Below are 19,332 nucleotides of genomic sequence, written 5' to 3' on the forward strand. Positions count from 1 at the left end.
ATTAGTACTTATAAAGCACTTATTAATTTCTTATTCTGCATGACCATATTATACATCCCTTAATCCTACCCAATACCCAAACTCAACAACTTACTTACTATTAATTAGCAGTAATTAGGAGTTTATTGAGGCAAAAGTCATAGTTAATAGTTAGTTGATAGTGAGAATTGGACCCTAATCTAAAGTGTGATTGATATTTTTTATTTCACTCATAATTAGAAATTTCCAGCTGGCGAAATATTTTAGCTAGCAGAGCATAAATAGAGGGAATTTTTTTTTTTTTTATGTAATACCAAATTCTCCATGACTCCTTTCTCCGATCTTCAGGCCTGGATGTTGCAATTTAAACATTTCCTGATATCTCCAGGTTTTCCATGACTGTGGGAATCCTAAAGGGAAGATTGAAAAAGAATGAACGCATGCATAGCAAAGTGAGGTATTATGCCATGAAAATGAAAAAGTAAAAGGAAGAACCCACTCCACTGAAACATGGCCATTTAAAATTCAAAGCCTCTTTCATAGCAGAGTGACTCAACTCTGAAATTTGTTGCTTCAGTAGATCAAATAATAGAATTATGTGCATGTCGACCCCTGTCTTAATTACAGCTTTCAAAACATATTAATCAGGCAATCAGAGCAGGTCGGCCCTCTGCAAGGAACAAGTCGTGGGGAGCGAACAGAGAACTCTACATTACTCTCATTAGAAGCACTTGGATATACTTGGATAATTAAATAAAATTGTATTTTAAAAAAGGATGAGGCACTACTGAGCTGCACTGCCAGACGTGTAACATACGGTATTCTCTTGCAATCAGGGAAACCTGTGAAGACACATTGTGCAGTCCACAATGGGGAAAAATGATTGTAGCATCAAGTGTTTGAAGAGAGGCAGATTGTTTTATGACTGTACATGTGTATCCTAGCAACCAGGCCCCTTATGTTTGCTTTGCATCAGTGGCCCATACCTCATGTTACCATGAAAGGTTGCAGAGAGCATAAAAGAGATCAGACATTTGGTGTTGTAACAATTTCCCCCAAAGTAAGAGCAAAATAATTTATTATATAACAGATTGAACAACAACACAACTAGATTTTCAGCACTCAACTTTATATGTCCAAGGAATGGTCACAGTGCTTTCTGACCATTTCACGCATCTGAGGAGGAATCGCTCTGGATTGTTTTTTTGTTTTTTTTTCTGTTGTCAGTAAGTAACAAGAGCAAGCTCCTGTGGAATACGGACACAACTAAACTATATTGAGGGGGAAGCACAGGCAAAGCACTGCTACTTGGGCGCAGAGATATCACGCAACACCTGAAATCCGCTATCTCTGCACCCAAGATATCTGATATCTATGTGCCCAAATAGCAGTGCTTTGCCTGTGCTTCCCCCTCAATATAGTCCCAAGTCAATATCTGCCTAGGAAATCGCCTAGTCTTAACCCCCTGGGGTCGGCGGTATCGCCGGCGATACCAGCTCGCTTTTTATTTATCAGTTCAAAAGAGATTAATTTTGCTCTGTTGACTTTGATATTACAAACACGTTTCATACATCAATCGATTCTGTTAAGTGTGTATTATTTTTGTGTATACTCACAATAAAAACAAAGTGTTGTGCTTTTTGCCAAATAAAGAAAAATAAACATGATGTGAGTTCTGCTTTCTCTCTGTCAGTGAAGTCCATTCTGAAACGCGTCCGAAAATGAACAATAACTCAGCGAATACTCAGTCAAACAGACATACAGTGTCATGATAGAATAAACAGGAAGCAATCGCAGATACTCAAAGTGATATTTATTCTCCAAAGCACACACAACAGAAAGAACAGGAAGGCGGCGATTCAGACTCAGGCAGGGACTAGATGGTCTGTGGTGCGCTGGTGCGGTGATAGTGGTGAATCCCAATCCCGGTGCTGGAGTGCGGTGAACCCAAGGATGACGAACACAACGGCAGGAAGACAAGGCAAGGCGAACACAGACAACTCCACGGGGAAACAGACACGGCAGGTCACAGGACATAAACAAACAATCCGACACTGGAACAGAGAATGGTGTGAGTATATATAGGAACGGAAATGAATCGCAGCTGTGAACAGTGATTGATGATGATGATCAGCTGGAGCGCTGACGGACACGTGAGCGGGACAACGCCCACTCACACATAAACAACAATGACACGAGACAAGAAGAAAACAATGCATTCAACAACCGTGACAGTACCCCCTCCTCTAGGAACGCCTCACGGCGTTCCCAGACTCCCTTACCCGTCGATTGTAATCATCGATAAGAGAGTGATCCAGGATGTCACGAGCCGGAACCCAACTTCTCTCCTCCGGACCGTAACCCTCCCAGTCCACCAGGTACTGGAATCCGCGTCCCCTCCGCCTAGAGTCCAGAATGTGACGCACCGAATAGGTTGGTTCCCCGTCTACGAGACGCGGCGGTGGGGGAACCGGGGCCGGCGGATTAATACGGGAAAAAAAAACGGGTTTGATTTTGGACACATGGAATACCGGATGAATTCTCCTGTACACTGGAGGGAGTTTGAGGCGGACTGCCACCGGACTAACAATTTTGGTGACAGAAAACGGGCCAATGAATTTAGGAGCCAATTTATTGGATACGGAGCGGAGCGGAATGTTCTTAGTAGAAAGCCACACTTTGGAACCGACGACGTATACGGGAGGCCTAGACCGGTGGCGATCGGCTTTGGCCTTGGTGCGCGCCCGCACACGGAGGAGAGTCTCACGGGCTCTTGTCCATGTGTGGTGACACCTCTGGACGAAGGCGTGAGCAGAGGGGACCGCGACTTCGGATTCCAGACTGGGAAAAACTGGTGGCTGGTATCCTATACTACACTCAAAAGGAGATAGGCCCGTAGCAGACACTGGCAACGAATTGTGGGCGTACTCCACCATAGGCAGTTGTTGACTCCAGGAGGAAGGATTCCTGGCAGCCGTACATCGCAAAGTTCTCTCCAGGTCTTGGTTGGCTCTCTCAGTTTGGCCATTGCTCTGGGGGTGAAACCCAGAAGACAGACTGACCGTCGCCCCCAGCAACCTACAAAACTCTCGCCAAAATTTGGACACAAATTGGGGACCCCTGTCGGAAACCACGTCTGTCGGGAGGCCATGTAACCGAAAGACGTGATTAACGACTACAACCGCTGTCTCCTTGGCTGAAGGTAATTTGGGCAAGGGAACAAAGTGGGCTGCCTTCGAGAATCGGTCCACCACGGTTAAAACTACCGTGTTACCCTGGGAGGGTGGGAGGGCGGTAACAAAATCTAGTGCGATATGGGACCAGGGTCTCGAAGGCACCGACAGCGGTTGGAGTAACCCATCTGGGGGTCGATTGGACGACTTGCCAATAGCACAAACTGAGCAAGCCAAAACAAAATCGTGAACATCGCGAGCCATAAGCGGCCACCAGAATCGTTGTTTAACCAAATAAAGGGTGCGACTAACTCCTGGATGACAGGCTAGGCTAGAACAATGACCCCACCGAATAACGTCTGGACATAGTTCCTCCGGCACAAATAAGCGGTTCGATGGGCACCGGATCGGAGGCGTTACCCCTTCTAGAGCCTTCTTGACTCTCGCTTCGACCTCCCAAGTGAGCGTAGAGATAATTAGGGTCTCAGGAAAAATACGCTCGGGAGTAGGTGCGTGTTCGGATCTATCAAAAATACGCGATAAAGAATCGGGTTTGACGTTTTTGGAACCCGGACGATACGAGAGGGTAAAATCAAAACGGCCGAAAAAAAGTGCCCACCGAGCCTGCCTGGAGTTCAACCTCTTGGCGAATCTAATGTACTCCAGATTCTTATGATCCGTCCAGACGATAAAGGGTACCCCGGACCCCTCTAACCAATGACGCCATTCTTCCAAGGCTAGCTTGACCGCCAACAACTCCCTGTTGCCAATGTCGTAATTTTGTTCAGCAGGTGATAAACGATGAGATAAAAACGCACATGGATGCATCTTGTTGTCTGAAGGTGAGCGTTGAGAAAGAACTGCGCCTACCCCCACCTCTGACGCGTCGACCTCCACCACAAACTGACGTGAGGAATCAGGGGCGATTAAAATGGGAGCCGAAACAAAGCGGCTCTTGAGGTTGGAAAAAGCAGTCTCGGCTGCTTCCGACCACCTGAACGCAGTTCTGGGGGAGGTCAAGGCAGTCAGAGGTGCGGCTAGTTGGCTAAAGTTGCGAATAAAACGCCGGTAGAAATTGGCGAACCCCAGAAACCTCTGTAGGGCCTTACGGGAATCTGGGTTTGGCCACTCTACCACAGCCTTAACTTTGTCAGGATCCATACGCATACCCTCAGCCGACACGATGTGTCCTAAGAAAGGGACCGACTGTGCATGAAAAGCGCATTTCTCCGCCTTGACAAAAAGCCCATTCTCTAGCAACCTTTGGAGTACCCGTCGGACGTGCTGCACGTGTTCCTGGAGAGACGAGGAAAAGATCAGAATGTCATCCAGGTAAACATAAATAAACTGATCGATCATGTCTCGCAGCACGTCAATTAACGAGCGCTTGGAAGACTGCGGGACTGTTGGACAAACCGAAAGGCATGACCAAGTATTCAAAGTGCCCCCTAGGGGTGTTGAAGGCAGTCTTCCATTCATCCCCCTTCCTGATACGGACCAAATGATAAGCATTACGTAAGTCCAGTTTTGTGAAGATGGATGCTCCCTGCAACCTCTCGAAGGCTGAAGACATCAACGGCAAAGGATAAGTATTCTTTACTGTGATGTTGTTCAGCCCCCGGTAATCAATACAAGGTCGCAGCGATCCATCCTTCTTCCCCACAAAAAAGAACCCCGCCCCCGCTGGAGATGAGGAAGGTTGGATGAACCCGGATGCTAGAGAATCAGAAATATATTTCTCCATAGCCTCCCTCTCCGGAACCGAGAGTGAATAAATCTTGCCTTTAGGCGGAGACTTACCTGACAGTAAATCTATAGCACAGTCGTAGGGACGGTGCGGAGGAAGAGAAGCAGCCCTTGACTTACTGAACACTTCCCTCAGGTCACGGTACTCCACGGGCACGTTTGATAAATCCACTGCTTCCTCCTGCAACACAGGAACAGAGACAACAGAACAGGCAGACACAAGACAAGACTTATGACACTCAGCGCTCCAGGCTGATATGGATCTTTGTTTCCAGTCAATGCGGGGGTTGTGTTGATTGAGCCAGGGGTGACCCAGGACAATGGGTGTGTGATGTGAGTCCGTGATGAAAAATGATATCGTCTCTGCATGATTCCCTGAGGTGATGAGCGTGATGTTCTCGGTGGCCTGGGAGATGGTAGGTAGTGACTGTCCATTGAGTGCATGTACGGTGATTCTCTGGGGAAGTGTTCTGAGTGGGACTTGAAACTGCAGTGCAAAGGTGCGATCCATGAAATTACCTTCAGCCCCGGAGTCCACCAGTGCGGTGCAGTGATGATCGTGACCAGACCATCTAAGTCTTCCCGGGAGGATGGTGGACGTAGATGAGGACTTTTCGGCGGAGATCCCACCCGATAGTAGCCTCATGCTTACTATCGGGCTTGGCCTTTTACCGGGCAGTTGTTAGCGAAATGTCCCGCGCCCCCGCAGTACAGGCAAAGGCCAAGGGATCTCCGCCTCTCCCTCTCCTCCCGGGAAAGCCGAGCTCGACCCACCTGCATGGGCTCGGGATCGGAGGGACCGGCCGCGTCCATGCCGCTGGACCATTGATGTTCCACCCCCCCACGAGGCAGGCTGGGTGGAGCGCGTGGTCCGACCCGGGCTAATCGGGCGTCCACCCTCAGAGCCAGGTCGATGAGTCCGTTCAGTGAGGGGGGCAGGTCCAGGGCGTAGATCTCCCTCTGGACGCGGTCGGCCAGCCCATGCAGGAACCTATCCCACTGCGCTTCCTCGTTCCAGCGACACTCGGCCGCCAGGGTCTTGAACTCGATGGCATAATCCGAAACAGATCGTTCTCGCTGACGTAGTTCAGACAAGACCCTGGCAGCCTCTCTCCCCGCAACCGCGCGGTCAAAAACTCTTCTCATCTCCAGAGAGAGCTCCTGGAACGAGGAACAGCATGGTTCTTGGTTCTCCCACACCGCCGTCCCCCATAGTGCCGCTCTCCCAGTCAGTAACGTGAGGACAAACGCCACTTTAGATTCCTCTCTCTCAAAGGTTCTGGGCTGGAGAGCAAAATGCATGCTGCATCGAGTCAAAAACGGCCGGCAAAAGTTAGGCTCACCAGAGTATGGCTCAGGAGTCGGGAGGCGTGGCTCGGACTGGGAGGCGGGCATCGGTGGTGTGGGAGGGACGGGCGGTGCGGCTGGCGCAGCGGGAGGTTGCAGCTGTTGAAAACGCTGGGTCAGCTCGGACACCTGCGTGACGAGAGCCTGAATCGCGCGCGCCGCTTCTCCTTGCTGGCGGTCCTGAGCGTCCATCCTTTGAATACTTGCACGAACAAAGTCGTCCATCGTTGCTGCGGCGCCACCTGCTGCTTCCATGGAATGGTCGGATTGTTCTGTCATGATAGAATAAACAGGAAGCAATCGCAGATACTCAAAGTGATATTTATTCTCCAAAGTACACACAACAGAAAGAACAGGAAGGCGGCGATTCAGACTCAGGCAGGGACTAGATGGTCTGTGGTGCGCTGGTGCGGTGATAGTGGTGAATCCCAATCCCGGTGCTGGAGTGCGGTGAACCCAAGGATGACGAACACAACGGCAGGAAGACAAGGCAAGGCGAACACAGACACGGCAACTCCACGGGGAAACAGACACGGCAGGTCACAGGACATAAACAAACAATCCGACACTGGAACAGAGAATGGTGTGAGTATATATAGGAACGGAAATGAATCGCAGCTGTGAACAGTGATTGATGATGATGATGATCAGCTGGAGCGCTGACGGACACGTGAGCGGGACAACGCCCACTCACACATAAACAACAATGACACGAGACAAGAAGAAAACAATGCATTCAACAACCGTGACATACAGACACACAGGCATGAAGCTTGAATTCTTTTCTTTTAAATTAAGTCATTTATATAAAAAAAACAAATATTCTCAGTTCATGTAATATGTAAGAAAAGAGCGAGATGTCAGTCGTTCTCATCTCATCTAATTATGCATTGCTATTTGTACTCGTTGTGAATACGCAGGCCACAAGAAGTAATCAGGTTTTTATTTTTATTATCACTTTTACTCACGACATGCTATCCGGCAACAAAGGATTCCATTCATTATGCTAAGCTAAGCTAGCGGCCGAGCTGCCAGACTAAGACAATGCATGCACTGAGACAAAAATGCGTTTGCCCACCTATCTAAATGTAGGGGAGATGGTGAATAACCCCTATTTCAAAAAACGGTGTGTTCCTTTAAGACAGACCATGTACATATTCATAAATCAACACCATTGATGAGTATTTTCTCCTTAAAACTGCAGTGAACCAAAGGCAGTCTCAAAAACGCACTTTGAAATTACTGGTGTTTCTGACGTCACAATCTACCTTGTTGTAACCAATCACGTCAACGTGTGATCGTCAACGAGTGGATCTCTGAGCTGGTGAGTGAGTGGAGGCGGGGCTAATTTGCGGGGCTAATTCGTAAAACCACGTATACTATATGAAGCAAGGGTGTAGAGTTACATTCAAGCTTTTTTAAGGCTTGAAGATTTTTTTTTTCAAGGAAAAAACATTTAGATATGTCATTTTGGTATTCAAGATGAGTTTCAAGGGATAAAATGATTGACTACCGGAGACTTTAAGACATGCTTTTCTAGGCGTTAAATAATGGTAAATAATTTAAATACTCTCCTCCCATACATTTTGCATCTGAAAGGGAAACCACTATACAAATACATATGCAATAAGGTCAGCCGCAAAAATAACTGTCCACGCCTTTTCAGCGCAAATTTTTCACTGCATGTCTTTGGTAAATCCTGACAGCAGTTTTTTAATGCCAAAAGAGGGTTTGCGTTGCGGCAAGCTGTTAGTAAATCTATCTATGTTGGTATTTCTATGTATGCAAGCTGCTATTTGTTGTATCTATTGTTTTATAATTCATGAATTCTTGTATATGATGGTATTTTAAAAAGCATCCTATGGATATTTGGCTCCTTGCTGCATTCTTAGTCTCCCTGAGAGAGACAATTAAGCTGAGTCTGTGTCTGATAAAACTGTGATTGGTCACTCAGATGGTTATAAATAGGCAGTCTTTGACCAGAATATGGTGGAGGGAATGTTTCAAAATGAAAGATTATAAATATTTAAGTGCTATTTTAATAATGTATTTGTTTGGCCTGTTTATCAGTTTGTATATAGAGTAAAGCACAATCCGAAAAATAAAAACATCCTTAATCTCTTGTAGCATCTTTCAAATGCCTGCTCATGCTCTGGCTAATGTCTCAGAGGTACCCAAAACATCACCTGCTCTGCTTTGAAACATCTGCTTGCAACAAATTCTTGCTGGAGGGCTCCCCGCAGAAATTAAGCAGCGGTGCAGATTGAGCGAAGAGAGAATCACCACGGAGCCCAAGGCTAAGGGCCGGAACTCACTGTTCTGCAGCTCTCAGCTGCTCAACGTACCCAGAATACCTCAAAAGATCCCAGTCAGAGAGGATGTCCGCGATTTCACTTCAAACAGCGTCCTTCATGGCAGGCACGAGAGATTTGTGGAAAAGTTTTAGTTTACTGGTTTGCTTTTATTTAATTCATTCATTCATTCATTAAAGTTTTTGCAAAGCAGTAACTTGCCTATACTGTAGATCACCTCTCTCATCGTTTGCCTGGGAATCCTTGCAGAGGCAATAATCTCATGTTTAAAATATCAGGCTTTTTGTTGATGATATTTCCCCTTCAGCTATAATTAAATTCTTAATTATCAAGACGCAGTCACAAGGAACACAGAGGCAGGGAATTCAATTAGGAGACCCCCTGTATCATCCCGAGGGTCAATAGAGGATTGTGGGAAGTGAGGGGTATGGATTGGGAGAGAAAGGAGAAAATAAGAGAGTTATGGATTATTTTGATGGATATAATTTGCAGCACTGCTTTGCTTCCTGCTGCCATGAGATCACCTGATTCACTGACATCTTAATCATGTGTTCCTCTGGAGGAATCCCTCTGGATTACTGCTCTGTTCTTTCTATTAAAAGCAAGCAACAACAGCAAGCTCCCGTGGACAAAGGAAACAACACAATTAACTTTCTCACTGACTTCTCTTCATCCTTTCAGCAGGTCTATATGAAGGGGGAAAAGTCTGCAAGTCTTTATGATGGGAAAAACTAAGCTTAAAAGGACAGTTCACAAAAATATCATATTATTTACTCACCATCATGTCGTTCTAAACCTGCTTTTTAGGCCAAGGCTGCATTTATTTGATCAAAAATACAGTAAAAACAATAATATTGTGTAATATTATTACAGTTTAAAATAAATGTTTTCCATTTCAATCCTGTGATGGCAAAGCTGATTTGACATCAGCCATTAATCAGTGACACATGATCCTTCATGATCATGATCATAAATCACGATCCTTGATTTATTTGAAATAAAAATCTTTTGTAACATCCTTCACTTCATTGTAATGTAATCAATGTAATGCATCTTTATTGAATAAAAGCAATAAGCTTTTATATTAAAATTTTAAAAAAAATTATATATATATATCTGATTAATGGAGGTGTGTTACTTCATGACATAATTTCCATTTTCGACTGAACTACTCCTTTAATATGATTTCAGCACACATATGCAGTACCTTTTTTTAGCCATTTATGACTAAATGCACTGTAAGGAAGGGCGTAATGTATGAACTTTGACTCACTGATTGCTGATATGCAGGTTCTATCATGGTCATGAGGATAGCTGAGGACGCTTTTTCCCCTCTCTCACACACACACAGGGATCTTGATGATTGGTCTATTTGGGAGAGTGTCCAGGACTCAGAGGAATGAAGCTGACACTAATGCAGAGTGGAGGTGGCACAGGGGTGCACTGCAGATATGCTTGCACTCTTTAAAGTGTCAGAACTGCTATGCCGGCACTGCGCCTACCTCTTCTTCCTCCTCCTCCTCCTCCTCCAGATATTACAACACAGTGTGTGCCTCGGGGAACATGGGTAAAAGATTGCCCCCGGCTAATTCGACATGCCTCCTCTACATTTCATTCTTATCGGCCATGTTGGAGGAACTCAAAAAAACTGTTTGACACAAGGCTTAAACACTGAAATATTCCTGCATTTTCTTCAGACTTCTTTTAATCTCTCTGGGTTTTTGAAACCTCCCCCGCAGGCCTCGTTCTCTCCTTTTAGGTCAGCTCTTCTGTGATGTCATGCGTACCGCTGGCCAGATGCAAAGGCGGTACTGACTCCTCCAGTTCCCTGCAGCACACGTCTCCCTCGATTCAGGTAAAGAGTTCATGTCCTGGAATGGTCAGACATGCTGAATGGACTCTGTGGGAAACAGCTTGTGCTGTCTGATCAGCTCTGACCCCTACAGATGAGCCATTCAGAAAATGCAACACATGAAACCATCCAGTCACAGACCATCTGTGAAGTGAGAGTTGGCAGGTGACTTCTCACTGTCATTCTGGTAGGCTACTACCAACACTCAAGAATAAAAGCTCTGTCATTAGTTACTCACCCTCAAGTCATTCCAAACTCTTTTTTAACATCAATTTTTTAGATGTGTGACTTTGTTTTTAACTGAAGAGATACTGTAATACAGTTATAGCACCGTAATACTGTGTGTATTTAACAAACCAATGAATAAACTGATATAAAATCAGGTGAAAACTAAAAAAATATATACAAAAATATAATACAGCTTAAATTATTGCAAACACAATTTTTGTTCCCATTCCAAAAGCAGACAGAGAAGAACTTCATACAAGTTGAAATTTGCATGTCTTTGATATCAGAACATGAGGACGTGATTCCATCAAAGATCTTTACAAGTGGGAAAAGGTACAACTTTGTGGAAACTCCGTCTATGTAGAAAACGCTCACGCTCCTTCCAGTCTACCAGAGAACATCGATTTACCCTTTTTAGCAGATAATTCTGATGTTCAAAAGACAGGACTGAATATAAGACCCCCCTTTTTTTAAGATGTATACCTTTTGGAAAAAGGTTTTTTGAAGACCAAAGAAAATACTTTATTTGAAAATAATTTTCATATTGCATATTCTTCATATCTTAATTTTACTGGTAAAATACTGGTAAAATGTACCACCAGCAATTACATTCAGAAATAAAGACTTTATAGCTACCATTAAAATAACCTGAAGTTTTCATTTAGTAGATTTCACAATGACTGATTTGAGAGAAAAAAAATTCAGATACAAAGGCTTGAAAAAAATTCCACATATGAAGGCTAACTATTCATAAGACACAGTATATAGGATGGAGCACTAATGTCCACTCTAGTAGTTGATGTGTAATATGCTATCAGAACCCATGCATACAAGAAAACGGCTTTTTAATAGCCGTCCACTGTGACCTCTATGCAGTGGCGTAACTTTAGCCGCTTTCCGACCAAGTAGTTACAGGAACTTAGTTCTAGGAACTGTCCACTTCTAAACAGTTCTAAGACCTACTCTCCCCCAAACTCGGTTTTGCTGTTTGCGTTCGCACTGGCCAAGTGGCCATAGGAACTGGTAGGAGGGGTAAGGGAGTGACGCAAGCACGGTGACTTTTATTTTGACGGTGCGACGGACCTTTATTTTGGCGGCGCTGAGAACGCCAGAGCAAACAATGCTCGCATTCTCTGTGTTTATTAGTTAGCGATCTGTCTAACAGTACTGTTTAATATCTTATTAGATATAACTGTTATAGAAAGTAGACATTATATGAAAAAAAAAGGTTATTAGCCTATACCGTGTGGTTGATGTCCAGTGTTGCTAGCTGGGCAGATAAACATAATCATGTTTGGCTTGGTCCCCTCAAAGTTGCGATGGATTTTCTCTTCAGCATAAAGGTTTAGAGACCCATCTATCACTGTTTTCCATGTTTGTATAGTTAGTTTATGGAGTAAATATATAGGCTATAATCTGTGTGTTTACATTCAAGCTGTTTTAAAAATGGCGGGTGCTGGTGTACCGCGTGCATTCGGTCAATCAGCGAACACTAACGTGTTTGTTTTGTAATTTCACCGGAACGAATAGAGAGTCTCCCCACAACGGATTGAAGCACGTCCGAGTGAAGACTGTGCGCGAGCCACAAACAAACACAGTATCCGCGCCACTGATCACAGCGGCAACGAGCACTTTGATCACTTGATTTAAAAAACAACACATTTAGCGCTAAATCGCCTCTTATTTAACAAACGAACGAAATGAATGCTCTGCTAGTTAACTGGAGATGTTTTGTTTATTTGTATTGGTACATTCGTGCCGCGAGATGTTTCAAAAGTGGTGGGGGCAATATAGACCTTAGTAAAAAGTGGTGGGTACATGTCCCACCAGTCCCACCCGCAAATTACGCCTATGCCTCTATGCATGAAAGGGTTAATATATATATTGAAGCCATATGATAGCTTTGAGCGAGGACCTAAATTTAAACATTCAACAAAATAAGTTTATGACTTGAACTATAGTCATGATTTTTTGGACAATTTTATGGTGTCTTTTTTTAAAGCTTGAAAGCCTTTAAATCATTGTAATTTCATAGACAAAAACAGACAAAAGTGCAATCCATTAAAATGTCTAATTTTGTATAGCACGTAATGGGGGGGGAAAAAATCATATGGGTTGGAAATGACACAGGGGTTAGTAAATGACAGAATTTTCATTTTTGGGTAAACTAATCCTTTAATGGTCTGACCTACTTTGCAACCCTTCTGTAAAGTTGTCTAAAAACTGCATGTCACCAGTTTAACTCCAAAATAAGCTTTTACAGAGAGAAATTATTGCCGGATGCGGATGGGCTGTGATGAAGGATGACTCTGCACTTGTTTGATGAGCTTTAGCTTTAGCTCATCAGACACGCCTCACCAATCAGCAAATTAAAACCATCCGAACAGCTGGCTCATCCTGCCGTTTGAATCCGGATCATAATTAGGGATGGAGATGGAGGGGATGCATCATAATACATGAAGTATGGATGCATTCCTGATCATTTTTTATTGCTGGTGTTTTTCCAAACATCTCAAAAGATTTTTTTAATCAAAAGTCTTAGCAAAAGTTCTGTTCTAAAAGTTCTGCTTCTGTTTCAGCTACATTTAGGCAATTTTCCACAGAGAGATAGTTGTTAATAACTGCCACAATTTACCCAAATTCACCATATTTATAATCTCATTTTAAAACAACAAAACCAATTGATTCAATTAATTTAAAAGTAACTTTGGCTACGTTCACATTATCGTTTTTTGGGATTGACAAAGGCACTTATTTTACAGGTGTGAGTCTCTAAATGTCCTATTCACACAATGACCTACAGTAGTGGAGCATTTGATTCGTGCTTAGACCACAAAACTGTTGGGAGCAGCTCTGGAGAAGAACAGTAAATGGATCTAAACCCTTCACATGACACACAGCTTTCTTCTTTAAATAATAGGTAAATAATAATAAATAGATAATTTTTACATTTTTATATTGTCACAGGAAAAGCTTATTTGATGTGAAACTTACAGTAGTATTACTGAGACCCTAACAGCCCCTTTCAGCCATACAAAAGTTTTGAGAGTTATGAGTCTGTCCAGAAAATAAAGTGATGACCAGTCACCTTATATAAGCTTCTTGCAATATTTCCTCTAAAATCACTGCCGAAATAAGAGTAGCCAAATTATAATGATGCTGTTAAAGTTTGTCAGCTCAAACTTCATTTAGTAGTCTCAAAGGACACACTAATCCCATTGCATATCTGTAAAGACAATGGCAGCATTTTAAATGAATCACTTGGCTGATGAACTTGCTGAACCTCAGTGAGTGCTTAAAGCCTCTTCCTACTGCAACATTTGGAAAGAAATGACTGATGTTTTACAGGAGCTCAATCTGACTTTCTCTTTGACTCTTCGGCGCCTCCCCAGTTTGTACATCCCTCAGGGAGAGAAAAATGGAGTTCACATATGCAGTATTGCAGAAATATGAATAAATATATGGATTAAAAAAAAAAAAAAAAAAAAACAGTAAACACTGATGTCATTTACAAAAAGGAGTGGTGTGGTGTAAACAGGTTTTAACAGATATGTCGGAGAGAAGCTGCCCTATGTTTTTGCAAGAAAAACAAGTGACTTTTTTAAAAGGAAAGGGCAAGTAGAGGTGCCAAAATCATCCCATATCTTTCTCATAACAATAAGCAATTAATTCCACCTTCGAGAACAACATAACCCTGAAGATGAGATGATGCAATTGCCAGTAAAATGCCCATGCTAAAATTAGGCTTCTATTATTTGTGAATAGAATAGAGCCCAAATTGAGTTTGGAATATGGAGAATTTCAGAGAGATGCTAATCAAATTCACTCAAAGATGCCTTTCAATCTCATTTGGCCTAATGTCTATGATTACGCATTGTGTGAACATGCTCACACCCTGTACAATGTTTCAGCCACTATATTCAACATGTATTATAGATAGACAGAAAAATAGAAAGTTTACTGATTAATACAGTGAGACCCAACAACCACACAGGGAATCTGGAATTATTATTATTATTTTTTTTTTTTATTATTATTATTTTTTACATTTTTCTAAAACAATACAATTAAAAATAATAATAATAATTCTGCAGTATACTTCAAAATTTCACACTTTCAAAACAGCTGTCCAGATAGTATAATTTCGTTTTGAAACTTAATAAAAAAAATTGACAAGTGATCTAAGTTTGCACCTCACTGTCTGTGGATACTTTATATGAGCTTTCCTCATTTTAAAAAATGTCTTGTTTTATGCAAAGCATCTGCCAACCTTGGGACAGTTTGGAGACAAGGTCACGTCATTGGACTGACCCCTCTCGCAGAGCATTGAGCATTTCATAACAAGGTGTCCGGATTTTGCATTTTAGACATCCTCTGGGCTTGTAACATTCTTTTGGGGTAAAGTCTCTCTCACTTTGTCTCATTTTATATGCAGTGTCCAAGACAAGAAGAAAGAAGACTGACCTAAGAGATTGGGGTGTTTTCTGCATGCAGTGCTCATGGTTATGGAAATGAGGGTTGAAAAGAAAAGAAGAAACACACGTTTTCCTTTACGCACCCAATTCTACATCTCTCTCTGACAAGTAAACATATACAGTGAGGAAAATAAGTATTTGAACACCCTGCTATTTTGCAAGTTCTCCCACTTGGAAATCATGGAGGGGTCTGAAATTGTCATCGTAGGTGCATGTCCACTGTGAGAGACATAATCTAAAAAAAAAAAAATCCAGAAATCACAATATATGATTTTTTTAACTATTTATTTGTATGATACAGCTGCAAATAAGTATTTGAACACCTGTCTATCAGCTAGAATTCTGACCCTCAAAGACCTGTTAGTCTGCCTTTAAAATGTCCACCTCCACTCCATTTATTATACAAAATTAGATGCACCTGTTTGAGGTCGTTAGCTGCATAAAGACACCTGTCCACCCCATACAATCAGTAAGAATCCAACTACTAACATGGCCAAGACCAAAGAGCTGTCCAAAGACACTAGAGACAAAATTGTACACCTCCACAAGGCTGGAAAGGGCTTCGGGGAAATTGCCAAGCAGCTTGGTGAAAAAAAGTCCACTGTTGGAGCAATCATTAGAAAATGGAAGAAGCTAAACATGACTGTCAATCTCCCTCAGACTGGGGCTCCATGCAAGATCTCACCTCGTGGGGTCTCAATGATCCTAAGAAAGGTGAGAAATCAGCCCAGAACTACACGGGAGGAGCTGGTCAATGACCTGAAAAGAGCTGGGACCACCGTTTCCAAGGTTACTGTTGGTAATACACTAAGACGTCATGGTTTGAAATCATGCATGGCACGGAAGGTTCCCCTGCTTAAACCAGCACATGTCAAGGCCCGTCTTAAGTTTGCCAATGACCATTTGGATGATCCAGAGAAGTCATGGGAGAAAGTCATGTGGTCAGATGAGACCAAAATAGAACTTTTTGGTCATAATTCCACTAAACGTGTTTGGAGGAAGAAGAATGATGAGTACCATCCCAAGAACACCATCCCTACTGTGAAGCATGGGGGTGGTAGCATCATGCTTTGGGGGTGTTTTTCTGCACATGGGACAGGGCAACTGCACTGTATTAAAGAGAGGATGACCGGGGCCATATTGCGAGATTTTGGGGAACAACCTCCTTCCCTCAGTTAGAGCATTGAAGATGGGTCGAGGCTGGGTCTTCCAACATGACAATGACCCGAAGCACACAGCCAGGATAACCAAGGAGTGGCTCTGTAAGAAGCATATCAAGGTTCTGGCGTGGCCTAGCCAGTCTCCAGACCTAAACCCAATAGAGAATCTTTGGAGGGAGCTCAAACTCCGTGTTTCTCAGCGACAGCCCAGAAACCTGACTGATCTAGAGAAGATCTGTGTGGAGGAGTGGGCCAAAATCCCTCCTGCAGTGTGTGCAAACCTGGTGAAAAACTACAGGAAACGTTTGACCTCTGTAATTGCAAACAAAGGCTACTGTACCAAATATTAACATTGATTTTCTCAGGTGTTCAAATACTTATTTGCAGCTGTATCATACAAATAAAGAGTTAAAAAATCATACATTGTGATTTCTGGATTTTTTTTTTTAGATCATGTCTCTCACAGTGGACATGCACCTACGATGACAATTTCAGACCCCTCCATGATTTCTAAGTGGGAGAACTTGCAAAATAGCAGGGTGTTCAAATACTTATTTTCCTCACTGTACATACACAAAAACTATAGAAACAGAAACATAAAAAAACTGTTTAATTACACTTGCTAACTGCTTTTAGCCTATATTCGTTTAATGAATACCAGCAGAAGCGTGGGGGTGTGGCGCAGTGGATAAGACACATGCCTTTGGTGTGAGAGACCCGGGTTCGAATCCACTGTGAGACACCAATGTGTCCCTGAGCAAGACACTTAACCCCTAGTTGCTCCAGAGGCGTGCGACCTCTGACATATATAGCAATTGTAAGTCGCTTTGGATAAAAGCGTCAGCTAAATGAATAAATGTAAATGTAAATGTAAATGTTAAGCTCAGTAAAGTCAGATTTTGAAGGTGAATTTGGGTCTGAGATGCAGACATCTGAATCAGCTCTGATGGAAATGTACTCAAATACACTGCACAGGCATACACACTGAATATATGCCTGATTAACACTCGTTTCAATAATCTGATCAATTATTTCTGTCACAATCAATAGTAAATGTACACAAACATATATTTTAAATGAAATTTTGTTTAATGCCTGATATGAATAGCAAGTTTTGCAAGGTTTTTTTTGTTTTGTTTTAAATAAGTGTAAATGTATGCATTAGAAAGATCAATTACAATATTTTTTAATTTCAGTGCTATTTCAGAGCTTTTACAGTGCACACAAAAATAGCGCAATTGTTTAGGAGAACCTCCTATGTCTGCAACACAAAGTTGTGCTTGTGAAAGTAACATCATCAGGCAGATCCAGAGTCTCACAGCCCGTACTAAGTTGCTAAACTATTCTCATTGATGCCCTTGCTGAATCTGAATGACGGCTTTCATTTCCCCTAGCATTCGGAGGCATACAGCGCAGAGCTGCGATTGAGTTGTTCACTTCTCCTCCAGTGAATTCTACCTCACGGAACGTTAGAGGATCTGTAATTCCGAAGAAAATTTGCATATCAAACATGCCATAGTCACTCGAGGGAGGGCATCAAATCCTCCAGTGCTCATTTTCATGTTTGTTTGCGAGTTGATAGTCAAAGCTGTTTTGGTCTGATGCTAAAAGTGAATGCATTATTAGCTGCGCTGCTAATGTGGTGTGTATATTCTAGGTCGTTGCTGATCATTGGCGAGTTGATTCTAGAATTATTTCTAAAGGAAGACGTCAAAAACGATTTTGCATCTATAAAAATCCATCCAAATTGCACTAGTAACTGATGGTGATCAAAAATAGTACATCATAAAACAAATATGGATTCTGATTAAGTATTATGCTCAAAAAAGTTTTTATTTTGTAATCTTCTTACCTTTCAGATACAATGTTATTACAAGTTTAATTTATCTTCTTCACTGTAACAACTTGAAAGACACAGTATGTAAGTTTCGCCGCTAGATGTTGCTTTTTCGGAAAAAGAAAGAAGGAAAAAAGCAGTATCTTGATGACGCCGTGAATGAGCATGGAATCATGGGAGTTGTCGTCTTCCCCTACACAGCCTATTGAAAACAATCAGACAGGACTCAGGCAGAAATCATGTTCATGGGTGAGCTAATGTATTAAAGTTTTATTAACGTTACTGTGGTATGAAGCAGGGAGGGCCGAGAACCTGGGACATTTTATGTTGCTGTTTTTATTAAGCTTACTGTATTCGGCGAAGTCGATCGCTGCTGCTCCTTTTGCTTTGTTGTTTATGCCTATTTTACAATTAAAGTTACTATACTAGTTGTTTAACATCTGTCACCTTTGTCCCTGAACTTTTAGCTAGACAATATTAGAATATCATATTAATAAAATCGTGTCATGTTGCTAAATGGCATGATATTCATTTTAATTTTAAATATTAATTTTAAAATATATTATATGGTGGAGAAAATGCTGTACTACTGTTAAAGATCTTTCAGATTATGCTATGTTAGCCACTTGACAAAATAGTGTTGTTTGTGAGGCATGGTACAAACATGTTTTATTCTGTCGATAAAAGTATCCAAACAGATGCTCACCTGTCTAATAAAACGCATAATATATTAAAGCATCTTTGGTGTTTCCATTGTTTCTACAGAAATCAAGGGTAGCGCGGATATGACGTCATTCACAGGCGACACAACAACACAGGCCATTACACTAGGCCATTACACTGGTTAAAATAGCTGGTTTTTCTGGATTTAAACATTGTTGGAAACAACTAGGGATGGGCAGTTCAAGCAAAAATAATATTCGAAGATCACTGGGTATTATTTGATTATTATTCGAAAATCGCACCCCTCCCCCACATGCACTCATGCATGTTGAGGCAAGCAGAGCGGTGTGATGCTTAAATATAATTAAAAAAAAAGTAAACATAAGTTTCATATTTATGTTTAAATAATATGTTATTTTTTATTTCATCTATGTTGATTATATGAAAAGGGAACCGCATGAGATGAGTAAGATAGGATCATAAGATACGCAATATATAGGGATATATGGAGTGGGTCAGACATGATTTGACCACTTCATTAAGTTTTGTTTTGTAGAAAG

The 19,332-nt window shown here is 42.2% G+C and overlaps 1 long non-coding RNA gene across 3 annotated transcripts in view; it reads right to left on the bottom strand.

The window, feature by feature from the left end:
* Positions 1 to 19,332, bottom strand: part of LOC307149736 — a 111,882-nt gene that overhangs the window by 68,166 nt on the left and 24,384 nt on the right. For all 3 annotated transcript variants that reach the window (XR_013819612.1, XR_013819613.1, XR_013819614.1), the window contains exon 3: positions 294 to 389. This is a non-coding gene — a long non-coding RNA (uncharacterized lncRNA). The remainder of the gene's footprint in view (positions 1 to 293; positions 390 to 19,332) is intronic.

Source organism: Squalius cephalus (genome assembly GCF_949319135.1).
Source record: "Squalius cephalus genome assembly, chromosome: 21".
NCBI classification, from domain to species: Eukaryota; Metazoa; Chordata; class Actinopteri; order Cypriniformes; family Leuciscidae; genus Squalius; species Squalius cephalus.